At 44.4% G+C, this 13,222-nt stretch overlaps 1 protein-coding gene across 1 annotated transcript in view; it reads left to right on the top strand.

Moving 5' to 3' along the window:
- The window catches only part of CALB2 (calbindin 2), a 145,460-nt gene that overhangs the window by 61,405 nt on the left and 70,833 nt on the right, over positions 1-13,222 (top strand). The gene's annotated exons all lie outside the window — the stretch shown is intronic.

The following is a 13,222-nucleotide window of genomic DNA, read 5'->3' as shown; positions in this document are numbered from 1 at the left end:
TATTGATCATGGATACAATAAAAAACTATTGGAACAGACTAAAAATAAGGTATTGAATACCCCACGAGAATATACCCTACGTTATGTAGACAAACACAACTTGTCTAGGGTAAATACTAGCACCATCCCATGGGTGACACAGTTTACAGCCAAAAGTTCAGTCCTGACCAGTAAAGCAAAGAAATGGTGGCCTATGGTCAGTACTGATAAAGACTTACCATTATTGCAAAAATGAAAATTAATGCCTAGTTTCACAAGAGGTAGAAATCTTAAAGACCGCCTTGTCAAATTAGACATTACAGATATGGGCAAGAAACAGCCAGAACATTTTCTAACCAGAAAAAATGGCTGTTATAAATGCCTGGGATGCGTAACATGCAGGACACTCCTAGCGGGAAGTACATTTGGACATCCCCATACAGGTAAAAGATTTTCAATTAGATATGCGCTGACTTGCAGAACCATGTTTGTCGTGTATATGCTAACCTGCCCTTGTGGGTTGGCATACATAGGTAAGACACAGCAACAATTTAAAGAACGCATGGCTCAACACAGAACTGCAATCAGACATGCATTAGAAACGGGAAAAAGTGAACAACCTGTAGCTAGACATTGTATACAGGCAAGACACAGTGTCGCTAGTATTCACGCTATTATCATAGATCACATTCCGTTCAAAATACGAGGGGGCAATCGTGCCAAGTTGCTCCTACAAAAATAATGTTGGTGGATCCATACTTTAGATACAATATCACCAAAAGGTCTAAATGAATCATTGGGACTACAATGTTTTCTGTGAGTTCAGCATGTTAAGCAAGACTGTAGCATTCTTTGGTAGCCTATTATTAATGAAACAATTGTAACAGTATTTGAATTATCAGGTATGGTCAGCTTCTGGTATTGTAGTGATACTGTAGCGCTATGATATTATGATTCAGTAACCATATATCCACAAGACAATACATCAGTAGTAATAATGCTGTCTGAAATATGTGCAACAGAGATTGTAACATTAAGGGTATATAGTTTTTAATTTAAATACCAACAAAGCTTCTTTGGAACTGAGGGTTCTATATCTATCGCCCCGTCTTTTTGTGTTCTTAATATGTTGAACCCCCGTTACCGTGAGTCCCTCAATGAGACCTCCATGTTCTTCTGTAATATGTCTAGACACACTGTGAAACGGATATTTTTTCAGGATATTGAGTCGATGTTCCCAGAACTTTGTTTTTACTGTTCTTGTTGTGCAACCCACGTATTGCAATCCACAATGGCACTGCAATACATAGATGCAGTACGTGGAATCGCAATTAATAAAATTCATTAATCTTGAAAACCTCTCCTGTACTGAAGTACTTCATTTCGGTGGTCTTTCTTTTCATAAACTTACACGTAATGCACTTGGACTTTCCACATTTATGACACCCAACCGGACTTACACTGGATAACCATGTCTTTTTTACTTCTGGTCTGATCTCTTTTAACATACTGGGTGCTAAATGGGATTTTACATTTCTGTTCTTTTTAAAAACTACTTTCAAATGTGGATCTACAACTTTTTGTAAAATATGATCTTGTTGTAAAATCCCAAAATTATTCATTAGGATTTTTTTAATATCTCCAGACCTATTATTATATTTTGACATATAAAATAGCTGTGACTGTTTATCTAAAGGATTGTCATATCCAAAATTTGTTTTCTTATGTTTAGGTTGTAACAAAGTGTTTCTGTCCAGATTTAAACTTTTAGAGTAGGCAGATTCCAACAAGGATCTAGGATACCCTCTTCAATTGACTTTGGGGTACATTTTTTAACCAAGGTTTGTAATGTCCACTTGAAAAATGAAAGAAGTTGTTAGTATCTACTTCTTTTCTATAACTTACCATAGTAATTACTGAATCTTCCGAAGAAATGCTTAAGTCCAAGAAGTTAACTGAAGTGTGATCCAAACAGTGTGTAAAAACTAAATTATAATTATTGGTGTTTAGATAAGTGACAAACTCAAAAGCCAACTGTGCTTCCCCTTCCCAAATAATAAATAAATCATCTATGTAACGGCCATAGTACACCAGGTTCGCGCTATATGGTCCATTCCAAATATAGTCTTCCTCAAATCGTTCCATATATAAATTAGCAAAACTGGGCGCGAACCTGGTGCCCATGGCTGTACCTATCAACTGAAGAAAAAACGTGTCATCAAATAAAAAATAATTGTGGGTTAAAATTAAAGTGATAGAATCTAATATGAATTTCTTAAGATTATCTGAGACCTCTACATCGGTATTTAAATAGTGAGCTGTGGCATTTACTCCTAATTGATGTGGTATATGAGTGTACAAAGCCTGTACATCAAGTGAAAGAAATGTGTAGTTAGATTTCCATTTTATATCTCTTAATATATTTATTAAGTGCATAGTTTCCCGTATGTATGATATCAGATTAATCACATATTTCTGTAAAAAATAATCAATAAATTGTGACAAATTAGAAGTGAGGGCCCCTATACCAGAAATTATGGATCTCCCAGGGGGTGCAGTGAGTGATTTGTGAATTTTGGGGATGTGATAAAATATAGGTGTAAAAGAAAATTTAATATACAAAAAAGAAAACTCATCTTTAGAAATTGTTTCTTGCCGAAGTGCTTCTTCTATTAGAGTCAAATACTCCTGTGAATACGCATCTATTGGGTCCCTGTCTAATTTACAGTAAAACTTTTTGTCCCCCAGTTGTCTCCATGCTTCTTTTACATAATAAATTCTATCAAGCACAACTACCACTCCGCCTTTGTCGGCGCTCTTAATTACCAGGGAGTTGTCTTGTTCTAGCTGTTTCAAAGCATTACGTTCTGATTTCGTTAGATTCGACCATCTTGACTTTTTGTCACAAACCATTTGAAACTCATCCAAAGTTTTCTTATAAAGGTAAAGAAAGGTGTAAAACTTGTGCTTGTCTGGATAGAAACTTGACCTCTTTTTTAAAAATATCTCTTGTTTCATTATTTGACCGCTCTTTCTGTGTGTTGTAAAATTTTTTGACACTGTTCTGTCTCTGTTACATTGTTTTCTAACGACAGTTCTTCTAACATACTTAAAGATTCTTTATCAGCTGAATCTAATAGTATTGGCAAATCACAAGTGTCAGCTAATCTTTTTGATGCAAAATAGCGTTTTCTACAGAGATTCCTAACAAAGTGATTTAATTCTACAAAAAGATCGAACATGTTTGGACTTTTTGTCGGAGCATAGTTCAATCCTTTTTAAAATAAATTTATATGCTCTATTGTTAAGTTCTTACTGCTAAGGTTAAAGATGCCTTTTTGATCTATCGGAATCCTGGTTTTCTTGTGGAGTTTTCTCCCTCCTCTGACTTCCCTCTTTCGCGATATCTTTTGGGGGTACCTGAGTCTAACCTTGCATATTTGTTCGGATGTTGATATCTTCCCAGATCTCTGTCCACCTCTAAAAAATAATTTTTTTGAGGTGCCACTGTTAGACAGCCTACTTTTCTCACCTCTGGTTGGATTGTTTTCACCTTGGTTAGTATTGAATTGTTTTCTAGTGTCTCTATGTTGATTCCGGGGAGTAAATCTTTGTTGTGTTGATGTATTTTCTCTAGTGGCTTTCTGATCTCCCCACGATAGACGCCTGCGTTTCATGTACGCTGGACACTCTATCTGATTGGACTCTTGTTCCCTAAAGTAATTGGAAGGATTTATTTTTCTATATGCGCGTACCTTATTGTCTTTATTGTCCTGGTTATCCCTGGACAGTTTATTCTTTTTGTGTTATTATTATTATTATTATTATTACATTTTATTTATAGGGCGCCACAAGTGTTTTGCAGCGCCGTACAAAGGACAGTACAAGGAGACAAAACTTAGCATAACAGTAAATAAATAACAGAAATGGAGTGCAGGTAACAAAGAGCAACACAATTCTCAAAACATAATACAGCTTAGATGTAAGTAGCGAAGGAGTAATCATTGTACTACTTGGGGCTGGCGGCCATAGATAGAGATGAGCCTTTACCAGCAGGAGAGAAATCAGGTAAAGATGGTCGCTGAGTGAAATGTGTCAAGAAGAGGGTTTAGACAAGAGGAAAGAGGGCCCTGCTCTGAAGAGCTAACAATCTAGTGGGGAGGGGCAACAGACAGATGACATGAGGTGCAAGCAGGTAGAAGCCTGATGGTGGTATGCGAGCAAAGCAGAGATGTCCAAGGCATGGGGCAGGGGGATGGAGGAGCAGCCTAAGGACTAGGTTATGCATTGGAGGGGTACGCTTTGATGAATAGGTGGGTTTTCAATGCCCGTTTGAAGCTTTGCAAGTTCGGGGAGAGTCTAATGGAGCGGGGAAGCGCATTCCACTGAAGGGGTGCAGCACGGGCAAAATCCTGAACTCGTGCATGGGAAGCAGTGACCAAGGCAGAGGAGAGGCGACGGTCATCAGCCGACCGTAGTGGGCGGGAGGGAGTATGAAGGGAGAGGAGGTTGGAGATGTAGGGAGCAGTGGAATTAGAGATGGCCTTGTATGTGAGGGTGAGGAGTTTGAAGAGGATTCTGTAGGGGAATGGGAGCCAGTGTAGATTTTGTTGAAGGGGAGTGGCAGAAGTGGAGCGGCGGGAGAGGAAGATGAGCCTAGCTGCAGAGTTGAGGACAGATTGGAGGGGAGCGATGTGGGAGCAAGTGAGGCCAGTGAGGAGCACATTGCAGTAGTCAAGTCGTGAGATGACCAGTGAGTGGATGATAAGTTTAGTTGCACTCTGGGAGAGAAATGGCCTGATGCGAGCAATGTTGCGTAGCTGGAACCGACAAGATTGCGCCAGAGCTTGGATGTAGGGTGCAAAGGAGAGGGAGGAGTCAAGAGTGACGCCCAGGCAGCGGAGTTGGGGAACGGGGGAGATGATAGTGTTGTCAACAGTGATAGAGATGTTTGTAGGGGGTGTTGCTCTGGCTGGGGGAAAGATAATAAGTTCAGTTTTATCCATGTTGAGCTTCAGAGAGTGCTCAGACATCCAGGAGGAGATGGCAGAGAGGCAGCTGGAGACCTGAGAGAGGACAGAGGGGGACAGATCAGGAGAGGAGAGGTAGAGTTGTGTGTCATCAGCATAGAGGTGGTATTGAAGGCCAAAGGAGTTAATGAGCGCACCCAGGGAAGAGGTGTAGAGGAAGAACAGAAGGGGGCCTAGGACAGAACCCTGAGGGACACCAACAGGAAGGATGGAAGGGTGTGAGGTGGTTCCAGAGGCAGACACAGAGAAGGAGCGGTTAGTGAGGTATGAGGTAAACCAGTCAAGGACGGTGCTAGAGAGGCCAACATTTTGGAGTGTGCAGAGGAGGAGAGGGTGATCCACGGTGTCAAAGGCAGCAGAGAGGTCCAGAAGGATGAGCAAAGAGAAGTGGCCCTTGGATTTGGCCGAAAGCAGGTCACTTGTGTTCTACTAATTCCCTTTCAAATGTCTCTACTTTCTTATTAGTTATTTTATCTCTCTCTATAAATTGCGGAGGAACTTCAAATTTAAATAGGGATTTTTTTGTTTCTTCAATTTTATCTACTATATCTCTCACTTTCCTTTCCCGATATTCTATGAGTAGTTTCATGAGTTGGAATGAGCAATCGTCTAACGTCTGATGCCACTTGGTGTTCAGAGTGGGATCATCTTGTATAGAAAGTAGAGATGAGCGCCGGAAATTTTTCGGGTTTTGTGTTTTGGTTTTGGGTTTGGTTCCGCGGCCGTGTTTTGGGTTCGACCGCGTTTTGGCAAAACCTCACCGAATTTTTTTTGTCGGATTCGGGTGTGTTTTGGATTCGGGTGTTTTTTAAAAAAAAAACTAAAAAACAGCTTAAATCATAGAATTTGGGGGTCATTTTGATCCCAAAGTATTATTAACCTCAAAAACCATAATTTACACTCATTTTCAGTCTATTCTGAATACCTCACACCTCACAATATTATTTTTAGTCCAAAAATTTGCACCTAGGTCGCTGGATGATTAAGCTAAGCGACCCTAGTGGCCGACACAAACACCGGGCCCATCTAGGAGTGTCACTGCAGTGTCACGCAGGATGTCCCTTCCAAAAAACCCTCCCCAAACAGCACATGACGCAAAGAAAAAAAGAGGCGCAATGAGGTAGCTGTGTGAGTAAGATAAGCGACCCTAGTGGCCGACACAAACACCGGGCCCATCTAGGAGTGTCACTGCAGTGTCACGCAGGATGTCCCTTCCAAAAAACCCTCCCCAAACAGCACATGACGCAAAGAAAAAAAGAGGCGCAATGAGGTAGCTGTGTGAGTAAGATAAGCGACCCTAGTGGCCGACACAAACACCGGGCCCATCTAGGAGTGTCACTGCAGTGTCACGCAGGATGTACCTTCCAAAAAACCCTCCCCAAACAGCACATGACGCAAAGAAAAAAAGAGGCGCAATGAGGTAGCTGTGTGAGTAAGATAAGCGACCCTAGTGGCCGACACAAACACCGGGCCCATCTAGGAGTGTCACTGCAGTGTCACGCAGGATGTCCCTTCCAAAAAACCCTCCCCAAACAGCACATGACGCAAAGAAAAAAAGAGGCGCAATGAGGTAGCTGTGTGAGTAAGATAAGCGACCCTAGTGGCCGACACAAACACCGGGCCCATCTAGGAGTGTCACTGCAGTGTCACGCAGGATGTCCCTTCCAAAAAACCCTCCCCAAACAGCACATGACGCAAAGAAAAAAAGAGGCGCAATGAGGTAGCTGTGTGAGTAAGATAAGCGACCCTAGTGGCCGACACAAACACCGGGCCCATCTAGGAGTGTCACTGCAGTGTCACGCAGGATGTCCCTTCCAAAAAACCCTCCCCAAACAGCACATGACGCAAAGAAAAAAAGAGGCGCAATGAGGTAGCTGTGTGAGTAAGATAAGCGACCCTAGTGGCCGACACAAACACCGGGCCCATCTAGGAGTGTCACTGCAGTGTCACGCAGGATGTCCCTTCCAAAAAACCCTCCCCAAACAGCACATGACGCAAAGAAAAAAAGAGGCGCAATGAGGTAGCTGTGTGAGTAAGATAAGCGACCCTAGTGGCCGACACAAACACCGGGCCCATCTAGGAGTGTCACTGCAGTGTCACGCAGGATGTCCCTTCCAAAAAACCCTCCCCAAACAGCACATGACGCAAAGAAAAAAAGAGGCGCAATGAGGTAGCTGTGTGAGTAAGATAAGCGACCCTAGTGGCCGACACAAACACCGGGCCCATCTAGGAGTGTCACTGCAGTGTCACGCAGGATGTCCCTTCCAAAAAACCCTCCCCAAACAGCACATGACGCAAAGAAAAAAAGAGGCGCAATGAGGTAGCTGTGTGAGTAAGATAAGCGACCCTAGTGGCCGACACAAACACCGGGCCCATCTAGGAGTGTCACTGCAGTGTCACGCAGGATGTCCCTTCCAAAAAACCCTCCCCAAACAGCACATGACGCAAAGAAAAAAAGAGGCGCAATGAGGTAGCTGTGTGAGTAAGATAAGCGACCCTAGTGGCCGACACAAACACCGGGCCCATCTAGGAGTGTCACTGCAGTGTCACGCAGGATGTCCCTTCCAAAAAACCCTCCCCAAACAGCACATGACGCAAAGAAAAAAAGAGGCGCAATGAGGTAGCTGTGTGAGTAAGATAAGCGACCCTAGTGGCCGACACAAACACCGGGCCCATCTAGGAGTGTCACTACAGTGTCACGCAGGATGTCCCTTCCAAAAAAACCTCCCCAAACAGCACATGACGCAAAGAAAAAAAGAGGCGCAATGAGGTAGCTGTGTGAGTAAGATAAGCGACCCTAGTGGCCGACACAAACACCGGGCCCATCTAGGAGTGTCACTGCAGTGTCACGCAGGATGTCCCTTCCAAAAAACCCTCCCCAAACAGCACATGACGCAAAGAAAAAAAGAGGCGCAATGAGGTAGCTGTGTGAGTAAGATAAGCGACCCTAGTGGCCGACACAAACACCGGGCCCATCTAGGAGTGTCACTGCAGTGTCACGCAGGATGTCCCTTCCAAAAAACCCTCCCCAAACAGCACATGACGCAAAGAAAAAAAGAGGCGCAATGAGGTAGCTGTGTGAGTAAGATAAGCGACCCTAGTGGCCGACACAAACACCGGGCCCATCTAGGAGTGTCACTGCAGTGTCACGCAGGATGTCCCTTCCAAAAAACCCTCCCCAAACAGCACATGACGCAAAGAAAAAAAGAGGCGCAATGAGGTAGCTGTGTGAGTAAGATAAGCGACCCTAGTGGCCGACACAAACACCGGGCCCATCTAGGAGTGGCACTGCAGTGTCACGCAGGATGTCCCTTCCAAAAAACCCTCCCCAAACAGCACATGACGCAAAGAAAAATTAAAGAAAAAAGAGGTGCAAGATGGAATTGTCCTTGGGCCCTCCCACCCACCCTTATGTTGTATAAACAGGACATGCACACTTTAACCAACCCATCATTTCAGTGACAGGGTCTGCCACACGACTGTGACTGAAATGACGGGTTGGTTTGGACCCCCACCAAAAAAGAAGCAATTAATCTCTCCTTGCACAAACTGGCTCTACAGAGGCAAGATGTCCACCTCATCATCATCCTCCGATATATCACCGTGTACATCCCCCTCCTCACAGATTATCAATTCGTCCCCACTGGAATCCACCATCTCAGCTCCCTGTGTACTTTGTGGAGGCAATTGCTGCTGGTCAATGTCTCCACGGAGGAATTGATTATAATTCATTTTAATGAACATCATCTTCTCCACATTTTCTGGATGTAACCTCGTACGCCGATTGCTGACAAGGTGAGCGGCGGCACTAAACACTCTTTCGGAGTACACACTTGTGGGAGGGCAACTTAGGTAGAATAAAGCCAGTTTGTGCAAGGGCCTCCAAATTGACTCTTTTTCCTGCCAGTATAAGTACGGACTGTGTGACGTGCCTACTTGGATGCGGTCACTCATATAATCCTCCACCATTCTTTCAATGGTGAGAGAATCATATGCAGTGACAGTAGACGACATGTCCGTAATCATTGTCAGGTCCTTCAGTCCGGACCAGATGTCAGCATCAGCAGTCGCTCCAGACTGCCCTGCATCACCGCCAGCGGGTGGGCTCGGAATTCTGAGCCTTTTCCTCGCACCCCCAGTTGCGGGAGAATGTGAAGGAGGAGATGTTGACAGGTCGCGTTCCGCTTGACTTGACAATTTTCTCACCAGCAGGTCTTTCAACCCCAGCAGACTTGTGTCTGCCGGAAAGAGAGATCCAAGGTAGGCTTTAAATCTAGGATCGAGCACGGTGGCCAAAATGTAGTGCTCTGATTTCAACAGATTGACCACCCGTGAATCCTTGTTAAGCGAATTAAGGGCTCCATCCACAAGTCCCACATGCCTAGCGGAATCGCTCCGTGTTAGCTCCTCCTTCAATGTCTCCAGCTTCTTCTGCAAAAGCCTGATGAGGGGAATGACCTGACTCAGGCTGGCAGTGTCTGAACTGACTTCACGTGTGGCAAGTTCAAAGGGCATCAGAACCTTGCACAACGTTGAAATCATTCTCCACTGCGCTTGAGACAGGTGCATTCCACCTCCTATATCGTGCTCAATTGTATAGGCTTGAATGGCCTTTTGCTGCTCCTCCAACCTCTGAAGCATATAGAGGGTTGAATTCCACCTCGTTACCACTTCTTGCTTCAGATGATGGCAGGGCAGGTTCAGTAGTTTTTGGTGGTGCTCCAGTCTTCTGTACGTGGTGCCTGTACGCCAAAAGTGTCCCGCAATTCTTCTGGCCACCGACAGCATCTCTTGCACGCCCCTGTCGTTTTTTTTAAAATTCTGCACCACCAAATTCAAGGTATGTGCAAAACATGGGACGTGCTGGAATTTGCCCATATTTAATGCACACACAATATTGCTGGTGTTGTCCGATGCCACAAATCCACAGGAGAGTCCAATTGGGGTAAGCCATTCCGCGATGATCTTCCTCAGTTGCCGTAAGAGGTTTTCAGCTGTGTGCGTATTCTGGAAAGCGGTGATACAAAGCGTAGCCTGCCTAGGAAAGAGTTGGCGTTTGCGAGATGCTGCTACTGGTGCCGCCGCTGCTGTTCTTGCGGCGGGAGTCCATACATCTACCCAGTGGGCTGTCACAGTTATATAGTCCTGACCCTGCCCTGCTCCACTTGTCCACATGTCCGTGGTTAAGTGGACATTGGGTACAACTGCATTTTTTAGGACACTGGTGAGTCTTTTTCTGACGTCCGTGTACATTCTCGGTATCGCCTGCCTAGAGAAGTGGAACCTAGATGGTATTTGGTAACGGGGGCACACTGCCTCAATAAATTGTCTAGTTCCCTGTGAACTAACGGCGGATACCGGACGCACGTCTAACACCAACATAGTTGTCAAGGCCTCAGTTATCCGCTTTGCAGCAGGATGACTGCTGTGATATTTCATCTTCCTCGCAAAGGACTGTTGGACAGTCAATTGCTTACTGGAAGTAGTACAAGTGGGCTTACGACTTCCCCTCTGGGATGACCATCGACTCCCAGCAGCAACAACAGCAGCGCCAGCAGCAGTAGGCGTTACACGCAAGGATGCATCGGAGGAATCCCAGGCAGGAGAGGACTCGTCAGAATTGCCAGTGACATGGCCTGCAGGACTATTGGCATTCCTGGGGAAGGAGGAAATTGACACTGAGGGAGTTGGTGGGGTGGTTTGCGTGAGCTTGGTTACAAGAGGAAGGGATTTACTGGTCAGTGGACTGCTTCCGCTGTCGCCCAAAGTTTTTGAACTTGTCACTGACTTATTATGAATGCGCTGCAGGTGACGTATAAGGGAGGATGTTCCGAGGTGGTTAACGTCTTTACCCCTACTTATTACAGCTTGACAAAGGCAACACACGGCTTGACACCTGTTGTCCGCTTTTCTGTTGAAATACCTCCACACTGAAGAGCTGATTTTTTTGGTATTTTCACCAGGCATGTCAACGGCCATATTCCTCCCACGGACAACAGGTGTCTCCCCGGGTGCCTGACTTAAACAAACCACCTCACCATCAGAATCCTCCTGGTCAATTTCCTCCCCAGCGCCAGCAACACCCATATCCTCCTCATCCTGGTGTACTTCAACACTGACATCTTCAATCTGACTATCAGGAACTGGACTGCGGGTGCTCCTTCCAGCACTTGCAGGGGGCGTGCAAATGGTGGAAGGCGCATGCTCTTCACGTCCAGTGTTGGGAAGGTCAGGCATCGCAACCGACACAATTGGACTCTCCTTGTGGATTTGGGATTTCGAAGAACGCACAGTTCTTTGCGGTGCTTTTGCCAGCTTGAGTCTTTTCAGTTTTCTAGCGAGAGGCTGAGTGCTTCCATCCTCATGTGAAGCTGAACCACTAGCCATGAACATAGGCCAGGGCCTCAGCCGTTCCTTGCCACTCCGTGTGGTAAATGGCATATTGGCAAGTTTACGCTTCTCCTCCGACAATTTTATTTTAGGTTTTGGAGTCCTTTTTTTACTGATATTTGGTGTTTTGGATTTGACATGCTCTGTACTATGACATTGGGCATCGGCCTTGGCAGACGACGTTGCTGGCATTTCATCGTCTCGGCCATGACTAGTGGCAGCAGCTTCAGCACGAGGTGGAAGTGGATCTTGATCTTTCCCTAATTTTGGAACCTCAACATTTTTGTTCTCCATATTTTAATAGGCACAACTAAAAGGCACCTCAGGTAAACAATGGAGATGGATGGATACTAGTATACTTATGGATGGACTGCCGAGTGCCGACACAGAGGTAGCTACAGCCGTGGACTACCGTACTGTGTCTGCTGCTAATAAAGACTGGATGATAATGAGATGAAATCAATATATATATATGTATGTATATATAATATCACTAGTACTGCAGCCGGACAGGTAGATAATATATTTATTAGGTAATGATGACTGATGACGGACCTGCTGGACACTGTCAGCTCAGCAGCACCGCAGACTGCTACAGTAAGCTACTATACTATAGTAGTATGTACAAAGAAGAAAGAAAGAAAAAAAACCACGGGTAGGTGGTATACAATTATGGATGGACTGCTGAGTGCCGACACAGAGGTAGCTACAGCCGTGGACTAACGTACTGTGTCTGCTGCTAATATAGACTGGATGATTGATAATGAGATGAAATCAATATATATATGTATGTATATATAATATCACTAGTACTGCAGCCGGACAGGTAGATAATATATTTATTAGGTAATGATGACTGATGACGGACCTGCTGGACACTGTCAGCTCAGCAGCACCGCAGACTGCTACAGTAAGCTACTATACTATAGTAGTATGTACAAAGAAGAAAGAAAAAAAAAAAAACACGGGTAGGTGGTATACAATTATGGATGGACTGCCGAGTGCCGACACAGAGGTAGCTACAGCCGTGGACTAACGTACTGTGTCTGCTGCTAATATAGACTGGATGATTGATAATGAGATGAAATCAATATATATATGTATGTATATATAATATCACTAGTACTGCAGCCGGACAGGTAGATAATATATTTATTAGGTAATGATGACTGATGACGGACCTGCTGGACACTGTCAGCTCAGCAGCACCGCAGACTGCTACAGTAAGCTACTATACTATAGTAGTATGTACAAAGAAGAAAGAAAAAAAAAACCACGGGTAGGTGGTATACAATTATGGATGGACTGCCGAGTGCCGACACAGAGGTAGCTACAGCCGTGGACTAACGTACTGTGTCTGCTGCTAATATAGACTGGATGATTGATAATTAGATGAAATCAATATATATATGTATGTATATATAATATCACTAGTACTGCAGCCGGACAGGTAGATAATATATTTATTAGGTAATGATGACTGATGACGGACCTGCTGGACACTGTCAGCTCAGCAGCACCGCAGACTGCTACAGTAAGCTACTATACTATAGTAGTATGTACAAAGAAGAAAGAAAAAAAAAAACCACGGGTAGGTGGTATACAATTATGGATGGACTGCCGAGTGCCGACACAGAGGTAGCTACAGCCGTGGACTAACGTACTGTGTCTGCTGCTAATATAGACTGGATGATTGATAATTAGATGAAATCAATATATATATGTATGTATATATAATATCACTAGTACTGCAGCCGGACAGGTAGATAATATATTTATTAGGTAATGATGACTGATGACGGACCTGCTGGACACTGTCAGCT

This window comes from Pseudophryne corroboree, chromosome 11 (genome assembly GCF_028390025.1).
Source record: "Pseudophryne corroboree isolate aPseCor3 chromosome 11, aPseCor3.hap2, whole genome shotgun sequence".
In the NCBI taxonomy this organism is placed as follows: domain Eukaryota; kingdom Metazoa; phylum Chordata; class Amphibia; order Anura; family Myobatrachidae; genus Pseudophryne; species Pseudophryne corroboree.
The sequence above is the reverse complement of the archived record's forward strand: the minus strand, read 5'-3'. Positions and strand labels throughout refer to the sequence as shown.